Source organism: Emydura macquarii, unplaced genomic scaffold (genome assembly GCF_026122565.2).
Source record: "Emydura macquarii macquarii isolate MOO-44397 ecotype Brisbane River unplaced genomic scaffold, CSIRO-AGI_Emac_v2 contig_2365, whole genome shotgun sequence".
Lineage (NCBI taxonomy): Eukaryota > Metazoa > Chordata > Testudines > Chelidae > Emydura > Emydura macquarii.
In genome coordinates, this window is record NW_027132502.1 from 1,873,613 (window position 1) to 1,899,058 (window position 25,446).

Sequence of the window (25,446 nt, forward strand, 5' to 3'; positions counted from 1 at the left end):
AGCCCTACACCCAGCAAGCACCTTCCCACTGTTAAAGGTGCCCTGGAATTTAATTTCAGCTGAGGTGAGCGGGGAATGCCCAGCATTTACATGTCATCTGAAAGATGGCACATCCTAGAGCACACCACTCTCTAGCACCGCACTGGGACATTCTCTCACTGTGGACTCTAAAAAAAGCCTACCTAGAAGGGCTGTCAAACGATTAAAAAAAATAACCGCAATTCATCGCGAGATTTTAAAAAAAATAGTCACGATTAATCGCCGCTTTATTCGCACTGTTAAAACAATAACAGAATACCAACTTAAATTTATTATAAATATTTTTGGATGTTTTTCTACATTTTCCGAATATATTGATTTCAATTGCCACAGAGAATACAAAGTGTACAGTGCTCACTTATTAGTATTTTTTATTACAAATATTTGCACTCTAAAAAAGATAAACAAAAGAAACAGTGATTTTCAGTTCACCTAACACAAGTACTGTCGTGCAATCTCTTTATCGCGATAGTGCAGCTTACAAATGTAGACATTTTTTCTTTTACGTAACTGCACTAAAAAACAAACAAACAATGTAATCTTTGGAGACTACAAGTTGAAGCATGAAGGGGAGTGCGGGTGTTTAGCATATCCGGCACATAACTACCTCGCAATGCTGGCTACAACAGTCCGCCTGTTCTCACTTTCAGCTGACATTGTACATAAGAGGGCAGCATTATCTCCCATAAATGTAAACAAACGTGTTTGTCTAGCGATTGGCTGAACAAGAAGTAGGACTGAATGGACTGAATTGAAAGATACTATTTCTTTTGTTTATCTTTTAAAGTGCTATTAATTGTGTTTTAATTTAGTTAATTTGTTTTGCATTAATCACATGCATTAACTGTAATTAACTGACAGCCCCACCACCTACAGAGTTTTTTATGCTACTTTCTACAACTCCTGAGTGGTCTCCCACCCAAACAGTGACATGGCCTGACCCCAAGGATCCAAGGCCATCTACAGATTCACAAATATAAGGCAGTATGGACTGAAGGGCCAAATTAGTAATGGCAATCTCAGCAGCAGCGATGCAGCACAGTATGCTGAGCAAAAAAAGCAACAGAACCTTACAATGAATGAACCTAAGGCCTAGAACATATTCACAGCGGATTTGGAAGCATAGCGACTGCGCTGCTGTATGGCAGTTACTCATTCTGAGCCTGCACGTGACCCTGGCTCTCCTACTCTCTAAAGCGTTATTTCTGGTATTTTTGTTATTTCTCCTTGCGTCTTTTCTGTGCCTCCTTTGTTCTCACTTTTTTCTGTATGCCCTTAAGATGTCCCAAACAAATTCCATTTTCCCTTACAAACTAGCTGCCCTGACACAAGCAAAATTCATCCAGTCAGGCTGCAAATCTCACAAAATATAAAAAGGAAAATTACTGATTTTTTTTTTTAAGCAGCTAAAATGAAACTTTGCTTTTCTAAATGCACACATTAGTGTGACTGGTTAAATGGGTAACATGAGGATGGGTGTAGTGCAGGATAAATGCACAGCACCACCTCTCTCTCAGCACCTTTCTCTCAGATTTCTACTAGTCCAGGCACAGACCCCACAAGTACACAGTAGACGCACTTCAATCCTACTCTGCCACCCCCCTGCAAAGAGTGTTCAACGCACAGCCATTTCAGGATGGAGACCAAAAACCAAAAAGGCCCCACTTGTGACTATAACTTAATACTGATAACGTAAACCACAGCAAATCCGTAACCTTATCCAAATCTGAGTTGGATTAGCCCATTAAACCCACCAACTCATCTCACGAACACGAAACTAAATTCAGCTCAGACTTTCTTACACCTACCCACCAGATCTGATTTTTCCCCGACAAGCGATAATATACATCCTGGAGAATCTGAGATTAGCAACAATGCCTAACACCGCAGTTAGCATTTCATGCTTCCTACAGACGCATCTCCAAACACTTCACTGAATTAATCATAATTACAGAGGTGATTTTTTTTTTTTGGCCTGCTATGGTTTTATGCAAGCGGTATGTTTTTAAATAGATCAATAATAGGTAGGTGCAGGACTTCATTAGGGGATGGAAAATCGATGGTGGAAGAAGTGAGACAGAGAAGGAGGGGGCACGGTATATGACAGGAGGGAGGATGTTAAAGGGGTAGGGGACAGAGTGAGACAAGGTGGAACGGGGAATGAGGGAAAGGAAGTATCAAGATGGATGGAGTGGCAGAACGTGAGCTGTGGGAGCCCCGGAGGGAAGCTCGTGGCATGAGAGTAGACATGCAGGCAGACGGAGAGCTGCAGAAAGTCAAGGCAGCGAGGGAAGGGAGCACGGATCGGTTGTGGGAGACAGAATCAGCGAAGGGCCTTGGAGAGGGGGTGACGCGGTGCAAGCGGAAAGGAAGGACGCCGATGATCATTATTACCCGTGCCACGCTCCAGGCAGCTTTACACACTCCTAGAGCGAAACACGTCGCGTTCCTCCTTCCAGGCTACCGACATTTTCAGTGAACAACCTTCAGACCCGATACGGATCCCTGGGGCTCTCCCATACACATCCGCCAGCCCGGGGAAGCTAACCGTTCTTAAGGAGCTCCAGCCTCACGCTGTCTGAGAGGATTACAGCTAACCCACATGTGACGACTTTGGGGAATGAGGGCCTGCTTCCGCTGCCACTAAAGTCAATGGCTGGGTCAAAAGCTCATCCTGAAAAGTGAAGCTGCAGATTCAATCCACTGCTTCCCTGTCAATTCTCTTCCCCAAGAAAATCACTCTGGATTTCCCAGCCAGTTTCCCTTCAGTGAGTCCCTCCTGACAAACCTGAATAAACCAAACCACCCCAGCACTGGCCACATTCGGTCTCCAATTACCCCCAACAGTGAGACCTTATCACCCTGATTCCTTCCACAGGCTCCCCCTGGGCCAGCATAGCAAGTGCAAACTCCTTGCTCTCACGTTCAACGTGCTACAAAACCCTGCCTCGGCCTGTATCTACCTTGCTCCTATTTAATTTCCCTCTCTCACACAAGCACAGGCCCTCTACTCTGACTGCCATGTTCCAGTTATTTCCGTCTACGCTGCTATCTCTGTGCCTTTTCCCACGCCGTTCTCTATCCATGGAACCCGTTTCCCAAACCACTACCTTCTCCTCTTTCAATTCCCTCCTACAACCCTACTTCTTCCATCGATTCTAAGGCCAGAAGGCACCTTTATGATCATCTCGTCTGACCCCTTGCGTAAAGCAGGCCATAAAATCTCTTATTATAATGGAGAATCCACCACACCCCAAGGTAAGCTCTTCCAATCGTTAATTACCCTCACTGATAAACATACACCTTGTTTCTCGTCTGAATTTGTCTAGCCTCATTTTCCAACCACTGGATCTCCTTATGCCTGTTTCAGCTGAAATAAAGCGCTGTCTATTATCAGAACTCTCTTCTCTGTGCAGGTTTTCATAGACCGTGATCAAATCACCTTTTAAACTGCTCTGGGATAAAGGAAACAGACGGAGCTTCTTTAGCCTGTCACTCTACGGCCAGTTTCCAAGACCTTGATTCATTCTTGTGGCTTTTTCCTGAAACCTTTCTAATTTTCCGACTTCCTTTGTGAAGTCTGGACACCGGAACTCGACCCAGTGTTTCAGAACTGGTCACTTCAAATTAACTGGGAAAAAACGGTCAAGAACATTGCAAGCAAAAACTTACAGCCAATAAGTAGGTGCTTTGTTATAGGGCCAGCCACCTCTTGGGTGCCCCCTCATGGCCAGAAGTCACTCTGAGACACTCTGCCTCTGTTTACCCCCTTCTTCGGGGACTTCTTAAACAAACTGCACAGCCCCAGGGTAATTTAAAACATTCCCATCCTGGGGTTCAGTTTATTTAGTTTCTATACAGTCCGGCCTTCCGGGCCCCTCCCCCAGTCCAGTGTGTGTCTCTCTCCCCCTAAAGGAGGGAGTCCCCAGCCCTCCTTCCCGGAGCCGGGTTCCAATTCAGTCACCCCACACAGGCTTCACCGGGCTGCAGCTCAGCCTTCCGGTTCTGCCTTCCAAACTCCCCTGGTGTCAAGGTCTTCCTCCTGCCTCAGCAGGCTACTCCCAACCCTCCTCGCTGGGGCAAGTTCCCCTGGGCTAAGAGTCGTCCCTGCAGGAGACTTGCCTCACTCTCTGAAGTCTCTGCTACAGCTTCCCCCTCTTTTCCACAGCTTCCTGCTATTCCTTAGAGTGGAATCCCCTGATCCAAGCCTGGTGCGCCTCTTCAACAATCATGGCTGGCTACCCCCAGACCCTTAAGAGGAAAGCCACCCTGTAACAGTGCTCTATGGCGGTGGAAAATCAGACTGGATGGGCCAATGGACTGATCCAGTATGGCAGGAACCTGAAGTACCAATGAGAAGGAACATTACGAGGAATGTGTGGAACCAAACGGTATAGATAAGGAAACTAATTGGCTCCTGTTCTGTCATTCAGATAATCTTAAAAGCCATAATTCAGAAAATTCTAGCTATAAAAGAATGTAGCACAACAGGGAACTGGAATTCATCAACCCCAAAATGAGACCACATTATCTAGAAACATCAGACCAGGTACATGAAAGAGCGTAACAACAAAACAACAGCCTGACAAGGTATGTTTTGCTCTTCATTATTGGATGCCATTCACCTCTGGAAGAAAGCACGCGGCTAACGTGAAGAGGATGAAAACTCAATTTACCCTCCGATCAGATAAGCAATGGAAGGGCAAAGCACCAATTTGCCTCCACTTGAAAGCGTCAGCGCATTCGTCTCCCGCGGAATGGAGACAGGCTGACTTCTGTAATTAGAGTCTACCCAAATACATCTTCATTTCATCTTTCCTTTTACAACCCAGACCAAATGTTCCTTCGGAGTTCATGGAGCTGGGGTGGTGTAACAGCGAGAAGGATCTGTCCCTATATTAAGTAAACCGTTTATGGAAGTCCTGGGCGGAACCTCGTGGGTGGAAATGTTCTGTTTAAACCAATGTGTACTTCTACACAGCCAGCTCCATCCTTCCATCTCCTTCCATGCCCATGCCTCTAATTACCACTCTGTCCTTAAAATCCACCACTGCCCTGGAAGCAGAAACCTGCCATCAGCTCACTTATCACATGGCTTGATACAGATTTGTAATTTTCCATACATGTATAGTGGTTTGGTTGGACTGTCTGTGTCTAATTTGCATTGTAAGCCTCCTCAGGGCAGGGGCCGCCTTACCGGCAGACTCCAGGTGCAGCTGGAAAACCGCACTGTAGCTCTGCTCTGCTAGCATCCAGGGACGGAGTCCTGCCAAGACATGTCCTGCTGGGTCGACTAATACTCCAAGCAGTGTTCCCCTGTTCTCCTAAGTGCCTGCCGCCACATTGCAGCTGCCCTACGTGCAGGTGCGCTGGTGTAGCAGGGGTCACCCACACACCTTTCCCAACCCTCGTGCAACGTAACTACACAGGAAGAGGCATATTCTGCCCTTACTCCCTCTTCCAAATCATGAATGAAAACAAGTCCTAGCGTCGATGCCTCTCTCAACTCAATACAGCGCCGGGTATCGTTACCCTTTATTTACAGGGTTCTAGTCTGTGAATCCACAGGACAGGGTTCCTGTTGCAGCCAATTTGAGTGTGTTTTTCCATTTGACATGCCAAGAGACTCTAGATCTAAATCCAACTCTCCACTTGGTCCCCCTCATCTACTAATCGAGGGAAGTGATTTTTCCCCTCTATTCAGCACTGGTGAGGCCACATCTGTCCAGTTTGGAGCCCCCCACTATAGGAAGGATGTGGACAAAACTGGAGAGAGTCCAGCGGAGGGCAACGAAAATGATTGGAGGGCTGGAGCACATGACTTCTGAGATGAGGCTGAGGGAACTGGGCCTATTTAGCCTGCAGAAGAGAAAAGTGAGGGGGGATTTGATAAAGGCCTTCAACTACCTGAAGAGAGGTTCCAGGGAGGATGTAACCAGGCTGTTCTCAGTGGTGGTCGATGACAGAACTAGGAGCAATGGTCTTAAGTTGCAGTGGGGGAGGTCAGGGTTGGATATTAGGAAAAACTAGGAAGGTGGTGAAGAACTGGAATGGGTTACCTAGAGAGGTGGTGGAATCTCCATCCTTCGAGGTTTTTAAGGCCCGGCTTGACAAAGCTCTGACTGGGATGATTTAGTTGGGGTTGGACTAGATGACCTTCTAAGGTCCCTTTCAACCCTAATCTTCTATGATTAATTCCGCCAGTCTGTTAAAAGCAGAAATCAAGACTGACCAGGGAAATTTGTTCTTTATAAATACCCAAAGTCTCTTATTTCTCCTGGTCCCATTCCCCTCTAGACATTAAGTGAGTTTATTTCTCCATTTGTGGCTGGAGAAATCTAGCAGTGGGGCTTTTATATTTCTCATGGCCTCCTAACAGAGATATGACATCAATATTCCAGTCTCGTTTGGGGACTTTAACCAAGCCTAGGAAGTGCTGTGGTTACTGAGAAAAGCACCATGAGCCCTCCTGTGACAGGTTTCCCATACGGTAGTATATCTCCTCTTCAATTTCACACCAGTAACTGCCATTTGAAAAATCAAAACATGATCCCTTGTGAACTCCTTAATCACTGTTGAACCGTGCAATGAACCAATCAGATTTTTCTGCTTTAAAATGTGAAGGATCCTAGTTAAAAAGTAGCTCGATTATACAGGGTTCCATGTTTAATCCTCTTTCAATGTCCTGATCAAGTTTGCAGAGACAACTAGTCAAGAAACTTCCCCCAGCCAAATGAAAACTAATATGGGTTCTCCGTGCCTGTCACACATCACAGAGCAACAAGGATTCCACACGGAGGACTTTGATTCTTTGGATAACAATGTGCAAGACTAAACCAAGTCAGCTCAGCCTCCAGTACCTGGAGCGGGCCTGTAGACCTAAAATGAGTCCAAGGCACACTGGATATCTTTCCCCTGCACTTGGGAGTGATCCTGGGTAGACAAACTCACATTAGTGTGAACGTAGCTGAAAGTGCCAGCGTGAACGTTGAGGCTCAGGCAGCAGTTGGATCTCTCAAGCTCACCCGACCACCTGCTAGCCAAGTCTCCGCCAGAGCTGAAAGTCCACATTGCTATTTTTAGGGCACTAGGTCAAAGAGTCGCTAGTGAGAGTCTGCCTGCCAGCTGCAGTGTAGACAGACCCACCAGGTGCAGATGAGCAGGATAAGGTGGTGCTGGTTTTGCAGCCACCTTTTTGACTGCACATGGACTTTAACGTATATTTACTCCTAGCCCCTCGCTTCGGCTCTCGCCCTGAATCCGGGTTTGTTCTTTGTCTGTACAAGTTGGGTGCTGTTTCTGGTCATTTGCTGTGTCCTCACCTCAATCCCTACCAGCGTGTCTCAACGGGACTAGGTTCTACCCTGCCTCTTCTCCAGACCCGGCACTCTGTGCAAGTGCTCACTTGTGACTGGGCGGCACACCCGTCACAGGCCATCCTCCTGAAAGCAGCAGCGTCCCTCTTCGGCCAAACAACGTCACTAGAAGCATTCACCGGCGTGACCTCTGGTGTGGGACACCATTCGTACAGTCTTGGAATTAGAGGAGGAAGACGCCTGGTCACGTAGCCCATCCACTTCCAGGGCTAGATCACTCCTTACAGCAGGGGTCCTCTCAAGGGGCCGCAAGGTTATTGGGGGCATGTCTGACAGCCAGAGCCCTTCAGCGCAGAAGTAAGGGTGGCGTGGCATGGGGGGGGGGGGGGGGGTTGTCACAACCTGAAATATTTCCAAAGGGGGTCCCAGGAAAAAAGAGTTTGGAGAACCCCTGCCTTACAGTTCATTCCCCAATACTGGGTCACTCTGGCTTTAAGTGCCTCAAGCAATACGTCTTCAACCACGGCACTTCGGAGAATACAGATTTCCACAGACGTAACGAAGGCCCTGTCTATACTCGAAAGGGTTAACCGGCAAAGCTACTCTGGGCAAACCTTCCGAGTGCAGATGCAATTTAAACCAGCAAGTGGTTTTTTGGCCAGGGTAACCCTATACCACTTCCCTGAATGAAATAAGTTACAGTAGGGAGAGGACTTTTGCTAGTACAGCTGCATCTACACTACGGCTTTTACTGGCACCGCAATATCAGCTAGAGGTGCTATTCTTTCACACTGCAAACTGGCAGCAAAACCTGTTGTAGGTCAGGCCTAACAGAGGGAGAAAGTCCTAGAAGGTACAGATCAGCCATCTCGCCCATCCTCCCGCTTCATACAGTTTGTAGTCACCAGAGACATGGCATGTAAGTCATTGGCTTAACAGATTTAAAAACAATTATTAAAGCTAATGTTAAAATTATCTAATACACAGGTTAAAAGAAAGAGTTTCTATAAATCTGGGTATAATGCTTAAATTATCCAGAAGTACAAAGTGTGGTTTAAAAGTCAGACAATACATATAGCATATTATCTGCGATATCTCAGATTAAGGTTACTAAATCTAACAACAGAGTTAAAATATTACATCATTCATAAAAAAGTTATACTAAGAGTAGTTTGTGGAAAGCAAATATAGCAATGAGTGTAGACTGTCCCTCAGTGACTGAGAATTTAGGATAGGTTGTCCCTAAGTAAATACATCAGATCTTATCCCAAAGTCCCACTCTATCACCATGATTCTGATACTTAGTTTTTATCTACAGCTTTGTACTAACCTGAAAAAAATCCTTCACCTTCCTTCGAGTTAACTACATTAACAGTTCTGAAAGCTATTCAGGAGCCATTTGGATTCAACTGCTGCTGAAAACGTACAAAAAAGCCAGAGACGGAAGCCTTCCTTTTGTAAGCATGTCACATCTTGGTGTCGGAACAAACTATGCTGTGAAAACCCAATAAATTGAACTTGACTGACTCATCTCCATTGGAACAAAAGAAGGGCAGACTCCCTAGAGATAGACAGATCCAGCTCATTTCATCTGTCTCTTATGAATGTGTCACAGCTCCGCCAGAGAGCAGGGTGATGCCTGACTTCTGCTGAACAAGGCAACCCTCACACACCCCCAAACACAATCACATAAAGTAAGACATTAATCTGAGGCCTCGACCACTTGTGGCATGAGATTCACCGGAAGGTCTGTTCATTCCGCTGTCCGTGCTTTACCTGCGGCTGCTGCCACCGGAGCCAATGTGATTTCTTTTTAGATGTAGTGAATGCAAAATACAGCCTCGTGACAAAGACCTCAATGCCTCAACGCTGCTTTGTTCTCGTGGGAAGATGGCTCTTTCCATATAGATGTTCTGTTGCAGAAGGGTAGGAAAATGAGCAAAGATGAAGGAACGTGTCTCAGGAAAAGGGCGAGGATGCCACAGGTCAGGTGTAAACCCCATGGGTCCTTTATTATTTTCTATTAACACAGACCACAGCTCCCCTACTACTGCAATCTTGTGACTAAAGCATAGGCGTGTGAGTTGAATTCTGGGTTCTTCCCTGGCTCCATCTCTGGCTCTCTGTGTACCTTGGGCAAGTCCATTCCCCATTTGCCTGCGTCTGTCCATCTGTATCATGGGGATAACAACATTTGCATGAGGTTTTTATGCTACTCAATTCCGGAATGTCAGGACAGCACTTTCAGATCCTCTGATGGACATCCAACTTCAGATAGCTGGGCCAAGTAACGTGTGTTCTTGTCCCCTCTAGTAGCTCAACATTATTAATAATGCCGCAATGCAGGTGCCATCTATATACTCTTCTAAAAACTAAAGTTATGAGCTAGGTAGGCCCTCAGAATAGCAACAGGACAGCTGTTCAGCTGGTCCAAACATGCTGGTCTTCTTGTGGCATAGCCCAAATCTGACCTCTGCGGTGTGCCGCAAAGCTCATCATTTTCACCACAACTTTTCAAAACAGGAGTGGGAGGAGGAAATTCTATGCCTGGGGAATTGTGGAATAGAAATGGGGAGGGAGCGGGGGCTGAGCTTGTGTGCTGTCTGGTTTGCTATCAGGGAGCAATACTGAATTGTACTGCTGCATCTTAGCTAGGTCCGGTTCTTAGTTGTGTTCCATTTTTAAGTAACATCAATGGCACGAGAGCACACGGACAGTGTGTACAAATCTAAATAAAAAAATTAATTACCCAGCACAAAAGATAGCTGCCATATGATACTGATGGGTCAAAGCCAACACCCACACATTAGTGTCCGCAAAGCGTACAGATGTCTCAGCGCTCTCTGTAGATACAGTATTTTTTCTTTTAAAATAATACAGTTCCTAATATCTGACAGTTATATACTGGGCCTTTCAATCCAAACGATCCTTAAGTGCCTCATAAACTACCGTACATATGTGCAGGAATCACATCACAAGTGAAACGGGATCACCTCTGGGGCAGACAATCTCTGCCAATTTTTCAAAAGTGGCCCCTGATTTCAAGTGTCCCCCTTGAGACCTCTTCAGGCCTGAGGTGTACAAGTGCAGAGCTTCTGCCACTGCGACGGGAGCTGCGGGCAGAATCGGTGCAAATCCAGACTTAAGTGTCCCGAGTTGGACCTCCAGAAATCAGTGGTCACTTTTAAAAATGTCACCCATGGCACAGTAGGATAACAAGGGAGGGATAAGGGGCAAGACAGAACCTTTTGGACCAGAACCTAGGGTGTAGAAAGTACTGCGCAATCTTTAGTACCTACTCAAAGTGAAAAGAGTCTCAATTCTTGAGGTTGCCTCAGGAAAGCTCACAGAGACCATGGAATGCATCCACCTCAGAAATATAAAGGACTAGCATGACCCAGTCAGGAATCAAACTCTGAGACTTCAGAGAGTCTAGGCATTTCAAGGGCAATGCAAGGTCACGTTAGACACCACCTCTTATTTTGCTTTGCAAAGGGACACTGCTGAATTAGTTGGAGAGCTAGCCCAAAAAATGGAAGTGAAAATTTTCAGAGCCATTCTTCTTCTGCAAGTTACAGAAAGGAATGGTTTCCTGTTTGAATTTTTATTGAGCATTTTTCATCAAAAATTTTCTGATTTTGGAATGGTCCTTTTTTGTTTCCTCTCTTCCATCCATTTCCCCCTCTTGTCCTTTTTTTCTGTTTTGCCATTGAAAAGAAGGGAGCAAAGAGGGGGGAAAAAAACCTAAAAAAATAAAAAAGTGGCTCATTTTTTTTTCCCCCCTTTTCATCGAAAATTAAAATTTCAACAAAAAAATTCTGATTTTGGAAAAAAGTCCATTTTTCAACAACAACAAAATGTTCAAAAAATTTCCCCTGCTGCAGTTAGCAGATATATCAAGAAACCTGCTAGTCAGGGAGGAAACTTTTCCAGAGGTGCTATAAAGAAGTCTCATCTTCATTATTCTTTACCGCCACTTTTTTTTCCTGGTGCTGAAAAAATAATTGAACTGCCAATGCCAAGACCGTCCTCAGATCAGTCTGGGGCTTGCAGTCCAACCAAACCAGAGGTCCGGGATGTCCCTTTCTTTTCGCAGGCGATAAAAATAACAACGGAAAAGCCAGTTCTCAGATATTTCCAGGCTGTGTCTATCAGGGTCCCTCTAGATGGCAGTGCATAAGACTTCCCAAAAGGGAACCACTGCCAAAGGCAAGTCAGCTTTTTAAGGCTAGCAACCTCAGTGTTATTCCTTACTGCAGTGATGTTACCAGCGCTTAGCTTTAGTCTGAATCACTAGCCCCCTGGGCCTACCAGTCCTCTAGATTCTGCTACTGCCGGTCACTGCTCTGCGAGGCTTCCAAGTGCTGCTATGAGCTAGTAGCTCAAAATGGTGCAATAAAGTTGCTTAATCATGCGCAAAGAAAAACAAACACACGTCACGTTGGTGGTGCATCGTTTACACACCGTGAACAGGGGAAAGAGAATAATTAGAGAAACCAGAGGCCACTCACATGGATCAATACTTCCAGGCACCCTCTTTTGTATGTCGTCTCACTCATACTTGCGGTTTCAACTTGTGATTTGCATTAGGTCCCCTGCCTGCCATTTGGTGGTTCTGCTGAACAGATGTGAATTTATTCAGTCACAGTTCCCGCTCTTTTGACTGTCTCCTTGTAGAACAGATGGGCTCCCCCCCCCCGACACACACACCTTTAGCCACGTTCAGATAATGATCAAACCCTCCACACAGGTTTGCCTAAGTATTGCATGTGAGAAGGAACAACACACAAACAGAGACATGATCTCGTAATAACTCTCCATTAGCAGTCCGGTCACGCAATCAGCATAAGCAGCCTGATGTGACGGCAGCTAATAGAGAACTACAGGTTTTGGTACTAGCTACCTCAGTCGGCATTAATGGACAGTTGCAAATAGCTCCAATTAGTTCTTACCCAGGGCACCAGTGGTTGAAAGTTGTTAACATCTGATGGCTAGTTGGTAGCATATGCAAGGGATAAGGCACAGTGATGTGGAATTTCACACTGCCATTGGTTCAATTCTAGCTAGGTACTGCATAACCTTAATAACGGAGCCATCGCACAAGCAATAATGAGTTTATCTTCACAGACTGTGAGGTAGGAAAGCATCATTATCCCCATTTCACAGATGGGAAACTGAGGCCCAGAGAAATTCAGACCCAGATTTTTAAAAGTGTCATTTTCAAAAGGGAATTAGGCACATTAGGTGCCTACGTCCTATTGACTTTAAAGGAGATTTAGGCTCCTGTGTGCTCAGTCAGTTTTGAAAATGGGACTTAGGCTCCTAAGTCAGTTCGGTGTTGCAATGCTGAGTGGAGAAATGCCTAAACACCTTTGAAAATCTGGGCCTAAGTGACTTGCCTAACGTCAGACAGGAAGTCAGTGGTGGAGTTCCCAGTCCCTTAACCACAAGCCCATCCTGAACCTGTTCGGGGGATAGACAGAGGAGTTTGGTTTCTAGAAGAGTCACTCTGTCATCAGGACTAAATTCACATGAAAACTCTTCTTTTTAAAAAACAACAAAAAACAACATGATATTAAAAAAAGTGAACTGGACTGGAGAACAAGCCCTGAGTTTGTCTCCTTAGAGTACATTTCTTTATGGCAGTGCAGCTGCTTGTCTGCGTCTGAGTTTCTGAAACCGGGGGAGTGGTGCCCGATAAGCTCACTCATTTGCACGCTGAACTAGGGATTTATTAAACAGTCAAAAAAGAGAAATACCAAACTGGACCTTGGATGGGGAAGCTTTTGGAGAAGAGCAGTTGCTGGCAATATTTGACCTGTCCTTAACCATAAACATGGAGATTAATGTTCCTTCATATTTCTCAAGAAGCAGAGATGCACAAGGTCAAATAGAAACCAAATACAAGTGAGCATATCCTGAAAATACCATTATTGGGAAGAGTGCACATCTATAAGCTGCTGCATTGAAGCAATGTTATTAGACAGTAGCCAACACAATAAATGCACGAACAGCTATACAACACTGGGTCCAAAGCTGCCAGTTCTTGAAGTGAGGGGAGAGTCCAGCTCAAATGGAATTCCCCATGCAAAAGGCATCCAGTGTAAGTCTCTCAGTCCCCTTCTTATGGTCAGAGTGGCACATTTCACAAGAGCAGCCCCCACACAAAAAAAAATCACAGACAGTAAGCAAAATGATAAAACTGGCAGAAACCAGGCTGTAAAAGATTTTCAGATCGGCGGGAACTCTGGCCCCACAGAAGACTGTCAGGTTTTTATGAGGCTAAGGAAACTTGAAGCTGTAAAGCACACTGTGCTTTTTTGCAAGCATATGCCATTTTTCTTGCGAGGCACTGAAGGCTGCTGTGTAATTTTCATTTCAGTAAATGACAACTTTACAAAGCTTCACTAACCCTGAAATATTGCAGCGTATTCTGGGTATGGGTTGTACAATAATGTGCCACCAAGTTATGTAGCTTCATTTTCTTTTTTTTTTTTTAAACAAATAGAAAAAAGGAGATTTTCACCACCACAAAGCAGAGCTCGGCACCCAGAGGCTGGACATCTAACTCCACTTTCGAAAAAAATCTCTTCCTGAAATAATAGACACATTCTCTTTAGTCCATTTAAGCAAGATAAAACTCTCTTGCATTTTAACTACCTGTTCTACCAATGCAAAACTGGAGGGCATGGGAGAGCTTCTGTCTAGATGAAAAGGCCTTTCAAGTGGAGCACGGGACTGCAAGGCAGGGGATCTGGGCTGCCACCCCAATTCTCTGTGTCATGTTGAGCAACCTGTATCACCTCTTTGTACCTCACTATCCCATTGGTAAAACTGGGGGTAATATTTACCCATCTCTGCATCGCCTTTGAGATCCACAGATTAAAAGTGTTTTATAAGCACAGCGTATTCGCAGTTGAAAGGAATCTAAAATGGAAGTCGATTCCAAGTGGGGCAGGACAAGAAGGCGAGAGAACAAGTTATTCCAGCTGCCAAAAGCACACGATCCACAGTTACCCCAGCGGTCGGGATCTGTACCTCTTACTAAGACCATCATAAATTGCTCTGGAAGAAAGTTAAGCAACATTAAAGCCCTCCTCCTTATACGGCAAGAAGAAGTCAGAGGCCTGGCTGACGCACAAAGGGATTTCCTGGTATCTCTGAATAATAGCACTTTGGTTTTATGGCCTGCAGCTGCATGGACAATTCAAAGCTGTTTCTCTGAAGAACTGACTTGGACACTTTTCTGGCTTTGCTCGGTTAAGGATTTTTTAAAAAAATGCTAATCTGTCCTGATCACGTTAGCCCTCCTTTGGCTCCTTCCCCCTGCGTATGCGCACACACACAGTACACAGAGGCAAACGCCAGGGATCAATAAGCAGCATCAACTATAATCACAGCTGATCATGTAAGCTAAACTTTTTTTCCACCCACAGTACTCGAGATCTCCAGGCACTCACCAGCTTGCCTATTAGTGGAAAACTGGGAATCCATTTTACCCCTTGCCTGAGACAGCCCAGATGCAGAAATTCAGATGCTACCACCCCAACTCCAAAAGGAAACGAAATACACAGATGCTCCAATGAGAGGTATCATGTGAATCACAGAATCAAAGGCCTAAAAGGGACCTCAAGAGGTCATCTAGTCCAGTCCCCTGCACTCAAGGCAGGACCAAGCATTATCTAGACCATCCCTGACAGGTGTCTGCCCAACCTGCTCTTAAAAATCTCCAATGATGGAGACTCCACAACCTCCCTAGGCAATTATTTCAGTGCTTAACTATATTGACAGTTAGGAAGATTCTCCTAATGTCCAACCTAAACCGCCCTTGCTGCGCTTTAAGACCATTTCTTCTTGTCCTGTCCTCAGAGGTTAATGAGAACAATTTCTCTCCCTCCTCCTTATAACAACCTTTTGTTGTATTTTGTATTTGTGGGATGTTTTCTTGTTACCCTTTATGTCTCTCGCTAGTTTAATCTCGTTTTGTGCCTTGGCCTTTCTAAATTTGTCCCTACAGACTTGTGTTGTTTGTTTATATTCATTCTTTGTAATTTGACCTAGTTTCCACTTTTTGTAGGATTATTTTTTGTTTGTTTGTTTCAGATCACTGAAGATATCCTGGTTAAGACAGGGTGGTCTCTTGCTTTACTTCCGATCTTTCCTATGCAGTGGAAATATTTGCTCTTGTGCCCTTAATAATGTCTCTTTGAAAACCTCAAACTCTCCTGAATTGTTTTTCTGCTTCGTCTTGCTTCCCATGGGTACTTACCTACCATCTCCCTGAGTTTGCAAAAGCCTGCCTTCTTGAAATCCATTATTTTCATTATGCTGTTTTCCTTAATGCATTAATTACGCCTCATTAACACAAACTGCTGCTAATTGCCTCAGTATTATCCCATTTTCCAGGAGGGATAAATAGCGGCACAGAAAAGCTAAGGGACTGACTTAAGTTCACACAGCAAAGGCAGTGAGAGAGCTGCGAGTGTCCAGACAACCATCATCTAACTATCTTTACTCTAGCTCTCCTCTCCATCTCGTTACTGGGCTTAGAACCACGGGCAGACTGATAAGTAGAAACCCACTAATGATCTCAGCAGCCTGACTTGTCACCTTATTTGGGGCGCCATCGTTTGGCGATCAGTGCACCTGTGTGAAAGTGAGCCCGGATCACAACGGATCAGTAGCTAAACTCCATTTACAGCCCAACATGATTACTTGTTATTTATTATCTGTATCGTGCTAGTGGACTGAGAACGGGGCACCACTGTGCTGGGCACTGTACAAACAGAGCAACAGAAAGCCCATGGCCCCAGATACCATTGCAATCCAGGTCACCATTCTGTCTTCATTTTCTGTCTCTTGGTAACACACCCTGGCAGTATTTCCTGGGGCAGAGAATTACACGCACCAATTACTCTCCAGGGGGGAAATAAAGAAACCCTGGAAGCCATTTTCAGCTTCCATTGATCCCAAAGAATAGGAAACAACTTCTAATCTTCCTCCTACTTTCAGTTTGACACCATCCAGCTCAGTGCTTAAACTTCATCACAGGTCCTGCTGCTGTCTCAGCCCTTGGTCCTGCAAGCATACAGGTGAGTAAGATTTACACAAGAGTAGTAACTTCAAGTTACATCCTCCCCTGAATTCAGCCCTAAGTGTTTAGACAACTAAAATTAATGGAGCCAGGTATGTTTCAAGCTCAAAATACCTGGGAATGACCAGGCATTACTTCAATAGGCCTACACATGTGAGTAGAATCATAGAAGATTAGGGTTGGAAGGGACCTCAGGAGGTCATCTAGTCCAACCCCCTGCTCAAAGCAGGACTAATGTAAGTGGGGGAATGGACCCGCTATTGTGGGGAACTTTCCTTGCTTATACACTACCCCGGTGGAGTTGGCTAGCAAAAGGATCTGAGACCCTGCTCTCACTCCCTTTACCCAGAGGCCCACCTGACCTCGAGGGCTCCCCTCCCACTCTCCTGTGTGGTGGGGTCCCTGTAACCCCGACAAGGCTGGGCTCAGGATTCCTGGGGCTCAACGCCCAATCTTGCCGTGGTCCCTTAGGGCAGGGGTTAGGGTGACCCCACTCCGGGGCACTAACTCTGCACTGGGCGCTTCCCTGACCCACTGATCATTGCACACAGTGCAAAGCAACACCATTTATTAAACAAACCGCAATAGAAAATCAAATAAAAAATAAGAAAAGATCAGAAAGGTTAAAGGAAAACACCCAACACTGACTCCTGGCCTGGGGGCACCACACACAGCATCTCTGGGGTGTAAGGGAGGTTCACAGTCTGTGTCACACGTCGCAGGCCCCTGCCCAGGCCCTGGCTGCACTGCAGGGATGCAGAGAGTCAGACACTTGCTCTGGCAGTGGTCACACACTCCCAGGGTCCCCCTCGCTCTTCCCAGCTGCTCACCGCACCCAGCTCCAGATGGCTCCAGCCCCAGCTCCTGCTCTGCTGTGCTCAGTGCAGCTGTGCTCGGCTCTGCTTAGCTCGGCTCGCTGGGATGAAAATTTCCTGCCAAAAACTGAAGAAAGTCTATTCAGACTTACCATCATGGGCCACATGGGAGGTGTGGTTTGAGTGCCTCATGGCCTCATTCTTCTCATAGGCCAGGTTACCACAATGGACACATTTCCCATGATGCACCTTAATCTCTCCTCTTACTAAGCCACCAGAGTGTCTCATGGGAGCCCCTGACCATAGTGCATCATGGGAGATGTAGTCCAGCTGAGGAAACTGGCCCCTAGTGGAGAATGGGGACATGAAGCACCCAGACTACAGCTCCCATGAGGCACCACAGCAGCAATTCTGAATAGACATTTTTTAACTTTTTTTTTTTTTTTTTTTTTGACAAAAAAGTCAAAATTTTCCACAGAAAACAGGCAATTCAAGAAAAAAATTCATTTAGTCAAAAACCAAGTTTTCCATCAAAACAGTTTTAATGGAAAATTTTCAGCCAGCCCTATCAACAGGACATATGTGATAAAGACCCTCGGTCAACACCTAAATAACTTTAAAAATCTGCCTAAATCCATTTTCAAAGTGAGACTTAGGTGTTGCAACACCTTCTGAATACCTTTGAAATTCTGGGCCTACCTTTAAATTTTGTTACCTTCCTGTCAAGACGCGGGAGGGGGTGGTGGGGAAATGAACCGTGTCTGTGTTGGATAACCTTGTGGCCAATCTTAATATTACTCAATTATCAAGTGAGGGATTTCGTAGTAAACAACCTTTTGCTTGTGCGCAAACATTTTTAATTTCATGCCCTGCTAATCACACATCTGTTAGAGTTCCTTTTCCATCCATTGCAATAATGATAAAAGAAAAATCATTGTACTAACAACTGAAATGCGATTTGTCTAAAATATCTGAATAATCATCAATTTTCCTGTGTGGAATGAGTAGCGCACCGAGGAACAGAGCAGATTTAATGAAGTTGACAGAAATATATTTTGAACAATGGCATCATAGGATCCAGAATTTGCCATGAGCAAATTCACCACAAGTTCTCACTGTCTGCAGCCTGCCAGCCAATGCCATCAGCTGTTTATCAGCCTTTTACCCTTACCTTTCTATAAGTCTCTGCAACAGGGCCAGGTATGCTGCCACCGTGACACCACTTCTGCTGCTGAAATTCCCACCCTCATCCAGGCCTTGACTTCTATTCTGCTGAACAAAGCAGTCATCTTCCCTGTGTCACCCTTACGTCCCAGCTCTCAAGCCTACAAAACGCCATTTCCCACATACAAGGAGCGCAACCACATCTCTTTTCTCCTCACCCAACTCCAGTGCCATCTCATTCCTTTCAGTGTAGCTCCAGACACCCCTACAGTGTTCTGAAAAGCTTCCATAGACCTGCCTCAGCCAATCCTTATGAATGTCGCCTCTCTCTGGTTGCCATTCATCCCATACCCGCTTCCTCAATAGCCCTTCACACAATCCCACCATTGAAGAAGGACCCAGAGCTTCCTCCTCGCTGATTCCGACCGTCTAGAACATCCGTCTCACATTTTCTTCACCTCCTTTATCAGCTACAAATATATCCTTTCCCCCTTTGACACCAGTGCAAACTAGATGTCAGCTGTAACCGTTCTGAGTTAGCACACCGCATTCACTTTGTACTAGTTTAAATGACAAGACGCTGCAGGGCAATGGAGAATCGAGCCCATAGTATGTTTTAGAACTATCTGAATGTGCTCAGCTTACGTACAACCATGAATTAGCCGTTTAACTGCATCCAGTGTGTGGATACACTGCAGTAACAAATGAACTTAGCCCTTGGATGTTTCAAGCATCTAATCAGAGTACATTCAGTCAGATAACTGTATCAGGAATTAGCAGTGAAAAGGGGGTGGGGGAACTCTGGTTGAGCAAAAGCGCTGTGAGCCACGTTTGATGCAACAGTCATATGATTAACAAACTGTCATATCAAACTTTTCTGCAAAGTAGGAACACTCTGACACTTCATATTTTTAAAACTGACATTTTGATTCATTACTGTAAATAGCACTTTGTACTAAATATTGTGACAAGGAGCAGAGCATATTTCTCGAGCTCGGTAACATTTAGGAATCACCGGGCTTTTTTTTTTTTCTTTTCTTTTCTTCCCTTTATATTTGAAGCTGTTAAAGCAGAGCTCAGAGGAGGTTTCTGTGAACAGCCTACTTCTTTTGCCTGGATTCCCAGTGACAGTGAGAGCTGCCGCTCAGAAAGCTGTTAATGATACTGCTGGCATACTAAAGCAGGGAACTGTCTCAAGGACACACAGTAACTAAACTACAGATCACCCTGAATGTGGGGGAAAAGGATGTGGCTCAGGCACTGGACTGGGACTCAGAAGATCTGAGTTCGATTCCTGCCTCTGCCACAGACTTGGACAAACCACTTATTCTCACTGCACCTCAGTTCCCCATCTGTAAAATTAAGAGTAATGAGCTTGCTTTCTCCTTGCCTCACTGTCTTGTCTATTTAAATCGTGAGCCCTTCAGGACAGCAGCTGTCTCGTACTGGACGGACAGCACCTAGCACCATGAAACCTCAGTCTCTGTTGAGGCCACTGGATGCGGCGGTAATTCAAATACTCCTGCTAACGTCCAGTGCGCCAGTCTGTTCAGGAGAACCTCTCATTTTGAGAAATGTGCATAGCTCCCTCTATGCCAGGGGCTGGGAGAGTGGCAGCTTGGACTCCTCAACTTCAGCCTTTCCCATCACACAATCAGGCAGGCAATCGAGCCAGCTTTCTGGCTGCGGGGAGCCAGCAGAGCGGACCCAAGAACTGAATCCACTTAATTTACTTACTACATTTTTTTCTCTCTGTCTGTTCCTCCTGCCTCCGGATTGTCTGAATTGTCAATGTCCTTCTGACCCCGAGGTACCTAGAACCATACTGAGCATCCCTGTGACTGCTCCACACCTCCCGCAAAATGGTACACTTCACCTTTTGCACAGGGGGAAGGGTATTTCTAATTCACACAGTAAAAATATATACGTGTGTGTGTGTGCGCGCGTGTATGGATCTATGAAACACTGTGAAGAACCAGAGGTGGCATGTGCCTGTATTAACATTTGCCAGGCACTCGGCTACGATGCTGGCGACAGCAGTACAAAAACCTAGATAGAGGGCTACAGCGCATCCTCATAGCTGCAAACTGAGTCTGCAATCCGCTGAAGTAAGAGGATTTGCAGCCACAAACATGGCATCTGCATCCGGCCTTCGGCTTGCCGTCAGAGGTGGCGCGGTTGCAACGTGTGTGGAATACGGATCGCAATGTTCTTTTAACTTTGGGTTCAATGCAACCGGCTGTGTTGCCGCAAGAGCGCTTACGCACCACTCATCATATGCCACCTCAGGAAATCCCGTAGAAGGATTAGCGTGCCAACAAGTGTAGCAGTGGTCTAGCCAGACATCTAAAGCATATTGGCACCACTACATTTTGTCCATTCACCAATATGTTTTCCTAAAAACGCCCATATGCTTTGCCTGTAGCTCCCATATGCTTTTGTAAAGGAAAACAAAAACATTTTGTTACTCGTGAGTGATTGATCCGTATGTATTTCACAAGAGTCAGATTTACAACAACAAATAAAGCCATTCAAGCTGCACGATTTTGGCTTTTTTTCCAGGCTTTCCTCGCCTGCTCACTGATGAAATCATGGTGACCAAAAATGCACAGAGCAACATCAGCACATTGCAGGATACGTAGTGGGCATGTCACACACTGTCAGATGCCCCAGGAAACACAGGCAGAGTCCACATTACCGGGATACAGAAGAAATAATAGTCAGAGGTTTCAAGGTCAATTCAACTTCAGGCTATAAGCAGGATTAGACTCTTAGACATGGTGATTCCTGTCTCCAATGCACAGAGCTTGAACTGACCACTAAGATGAGCAGAGGATGCAAATCTGCTGCTACATGCTGGGCGGGGGTAAAGCATATGCTCCCCCCCATAGCCGCACCCTGGCTCCACCTTGTGCTTACAACTTTTGCGATGATTAATAGCAGTTGCGGTGCTAGGCAGAAGCAGAGAGCTTGGACTGAAGGGTACAGCCACTGGTGATTTTTGCATTTGGAGAGCAAAAGACAATCCCTTATACCTTCGCATCCTCATGCAGCTGTAAAAAATCCCAGACAAACTGGTCTGAGTCCAACGTGTGTGCATGCGCAATTTGGAATCTGTGGGTGTTCAGCTAGAGAAACTCAAAGACCCACAAGAAATACAGGACAAGATTTCAAAAAGGAGCATTTTAAACGTTTCTCCTTAAAAAAAAAAATATGGAAAACTCAATTATTATCTTCCAGAGAATGACTTACACCCCATGCCATGGGATTGTGCATGCTATGAGAGTCTGTATTCAGCCACACACCATATTTGGAGACTAGAATCAAGTATTAAAGTGTGAAACACAGATGTGAAAACTGCTTTTAGTGCAAATCTCATCACATCCTTCGCTATGGAGTCACTACCGACACCTCCATACAACATATCCAAATGCACATGAGCATAGCCGCACATCTACACAATTCTGTGCACTCAGCCAGGCAGGAGTCCTGAGGAAGAACAGTCTAGGACCACCTAATTAAATAGTATCAATGCATAAAGACACAGAATCGCTGGATTTGGGCATTTCCTGTCATTGCAGTGCTTGACTTGGCAACCTTAAATTGTTTTTTGTATCTACTAGTACTACACACACGCTTTCTGTGTGTTTCTCTGGGCAACTGAGCTCTTTATGGGGAGTCAGGGTTATTTGTATTGGGTCCAAGCGCTCATTTACTAATTAACCATTAATGAGCCAACTAGAGTAGTTGGCTGCAAGAAGGAGGTGATGGTAACTGGCATGATCCTAATTTGCATTTCCAGGTCTGCCACTGTTAATTCCTCTGCAGGTCTAATGGCTCTCTTCCCCGGGAAATGCAGTGGTCAGGTGGGGCCCTCTGGATACATTTGGAGCTGATGCTGGGAGGGAAAGTGTCTAGGCTGGAGAACCAGAGCTTTGGTCCATTTCTATTCACGTCCTGAAGCCGTGTTGTTCCTTTGATGAATTATGGATTTCTGGGGCCAAATGCACCATGTCTTCTTGGCCCAGCCATGATACTGCTTGGGCCAACCACCTTAGTAGGTGGCAAGTATCTAACTATTCTTCGCTACATTTATTCCATTACCCCACACAAACACAGCTTTTCTTTGCCGAAGGGCTCCTTTAAAGGTTGCCCGGTTCAGTGGGGAGAGGCAATCCCAAGAGAACTGGAAGCTCCTGAGAAGAGGAGTTCCTAGAAGTCCTGATCAGAGCAGGGAGCCTAGATGACGTACTCCTGAAGACAGAGCGCAGACGGATGGGGCTCCTGCACCTCCATGGACTTCTGGCTCTGGAAGAAGATGCTATTCAGGCAGCAGCCAGAGACCTGATCCCGGGGCGGAGACCTGATCCGCAAGAATCCCTGATGAAGAACCTGGATGCGGTGGACTCGGGTGAGAGAGAGATGGACTGGGACTGATTGGGATCCCCCCAGCTAGGATGCTGGGACAAATGTTTTGTTCCTGTTTTTGGTCGGTCTTTTCCATTAAATAAATGAACCCCTCCGAAGAACGGGCACTCCTTCACATCTGCAGCCTACCTGGATTTGTACTCCAGGTGAGGGGGAAAAAATAAAAATAAAAAAATTATCAAGGCAGTGTTTACCCAGGGCACCCCACCTGACCGCAAGGGTGTACGCACAGGGCCAGCCTGCACCATGACAGCGTTTCTACCAAATACACCCTGCCCATGCTGCAGTGCGACACTCGCTAGGTCTGACTGAATTTGCTCTCAGCAAGGGTCGATGTCTTACAATGATCTAATCTGAGGCAGGGCCCAATTACGGCCTAGGTGCAACAGGGAAGAACCCAATTTTCCACAGGAACGATGCTGAATAAATGGTCAAGAGAGAAGAAATCATCCTCTTGCTATGGGGCACGCACTAATGGACCATTTGTCGGAACACAGTGGCAGAATCAATTTCCCAATCTATTTGCATGTCGTAAGCATTGCACACACCCACCTGTCAGCCCGAAGACTCTCGGTGATATGGATAATTATCTTTTTACTACAAAGCAAAGAAAGAATTCTCTCCCTCCTCGCTCCCAATAGCAACAGTGCGGAGAAGGGGACAGGTGAATACTGCATGGATAGATATCATTGAGAGGGAGGAGGTTACCCCCTACCTTTATAAAAAGAGAGGTATCAAATGAAATATAGATTCAGTGTTGGCAGCTGTTCTATTTGGACTGTTGATTAGACATCGCCAGGAAGGCATGGCAGAGAGACAGTGATGCTAACAAGAGAACTGCCATTAATCTTCAATAACCCAGCAGCTGGGCAGAGCGGGCCTTGAACCAAATTCCCCTGAGAGTTATTATTAATCTCTTATCCTCTGTTTATTAATCCCTTGCCTGTCTTTCTAGCTCACCATTTATTAATGCCCTCAACTCTTTGCCGTAAACAGCATGCTGAAAACCCCTCTCCAGCTCACTGTAAGTTACAAAGAAAGGAAGGGTGAGGAAGGACGGGGAAGGAGGACAGACGCAGGCTGCCCGTGTGAAAGGGCAGGATGAAAGCCGGTTCAGTTGCGGCGATGGGACGAAGGAAAGAAAAACTCACACACTGGCTGCTACGTTGAAACCCTGATGGTCGTTCCAGGCACATTTTCTTAGGCTCTCTACAGTGCGACCTCCTGCCAGCCGAAGACGCGGCCTGCTGCGACAGCTGGAGAGCTCGGCGTTCTGAAGAACGGGTTCTCGGACTCGCCCCAGGTTGGATATATGGCCTGACAAGGAGTTTCAGCTCCTATAATGCACTTCCCGAAACACCCAGCACTGTAACTCGTGGTGAGCAGCAACAGTGAGAAGCAATCTCTCGTGCCATTGAATAGCAAAGCAACATGGAAGTAGGCATATTGGCTCAGACCTCTGGCCATCACGTCCAATGCCCGGCCACAATAGCTCAGACCACCGGGCTACCTAATCTGCCGCCAGCAGCTGACACTCCAAAAGGAGGCGAAAACCACCCCCTAAAGCACAACAAGAATCATGCCCTTGATGCATGTGGCATAGGAAGGTGAGGAAGGGAATTCCTTGCCCAATGCAGGCCCTCAACGTACACCTGGAGATGTATGTTGATTGCTCTTAGCATGACAAACTGCAGATGATGTTAGTTCTCTGGCCTCTTTCATACACATATTATATGGCCTTAAATGTGCTTAATGTTGAATGTGCTTAACCACCACCAAGACCACTCCTGCGTGTCGCCATTATGCATTTTTCCTCCCTTTTCATCACCTGTAAATTGGTGGCAAAAGGCTCTTGCTTGTAGTAAGATAAGAATGGCTATTCCAAAGCTACCAACGATGGACCTATATTCCTTCCTTCCCAATTTTTCTGTGGCTTGCCCTGGCCTTTTTTATGCCAATTACCATGACTCCAGTGCATCTCTAACATCTATTTTGCCTCCCGGGATGCTGTCACGCTTGGTTACGGCCTGAGAACGGACCTATCTTGACAATGTTTCCTTCCTCACGTTCCTACCTGAAGGAGCCCCTCCATTGGGATTTAATGATCATCTCTTGGGATAGAAATGAACAACAAGCTTCATATAACTCAACAAGGGGCCACAGCTGAAGGTTCAGAATTGTATCTCAGGTTGAGCTTTGAGTTGCCGCTAAATACCTTCAGTCAGTTGAAAAGAACTTGCAACCCTGAAGGATGAACGAACTTGCTCAGCAGCACATGTATATCTATTTAGGCCCTTCTAATTACCCAGACACACTCTTTTCTTTACTGCTGTGCACTGAAGTCACATGAGATTTAAGCCAATGATACAATCTGATGGTGTTGGGGTGAGCAAAACAGCCAGCAAATCAGGTCCCCAAAGACTCCCCTAAAATTTCATATCAGCAATTGACATAAGCATAGGGTCCATTTCCCCTCTCACCTGAAATCAGGAGGCTCTCTCCAAGCCCAGAGTAAGACGTTCTTATAGGAATGCTGACGGGTCTCTGTGGGAGAAGCAGATTGAGATGTTTCCACATTAGAATCAAACCC

The 25,446-nt window shown here is 45.7% G+C and overlaps 1 protein-coding gene across 10 annotated transcripts in view; it reads right to left on the reverse strand.

Moving 5' to 3' along the window:
* Nucleotides 1-25,446, reverse strand: part of LPP (LIM domain containing preferred translocation partner in lipoma) — a 400,945-nt gene that overhangs the window by 244,181 nt on the left and 131,318 nt on the right. For 6 of the 10 annotated variants that reach the window (XM_067561073.1, XM_067561064.1, XM_067561066.1 and 3 more), the window contains one exon: nt 25,337-25,400. The exons of the other annotated variants lie outside the window; for them this stretch is intronic. The gene's annotated coding sequence lies outside the window, so the exon portion shown is untranslated. The remainder of the gene's footprint in view (nt 1-25,336; nt 25,401-25,446) is intronic. 10 annotated transcript variants of the gene reach the window in all.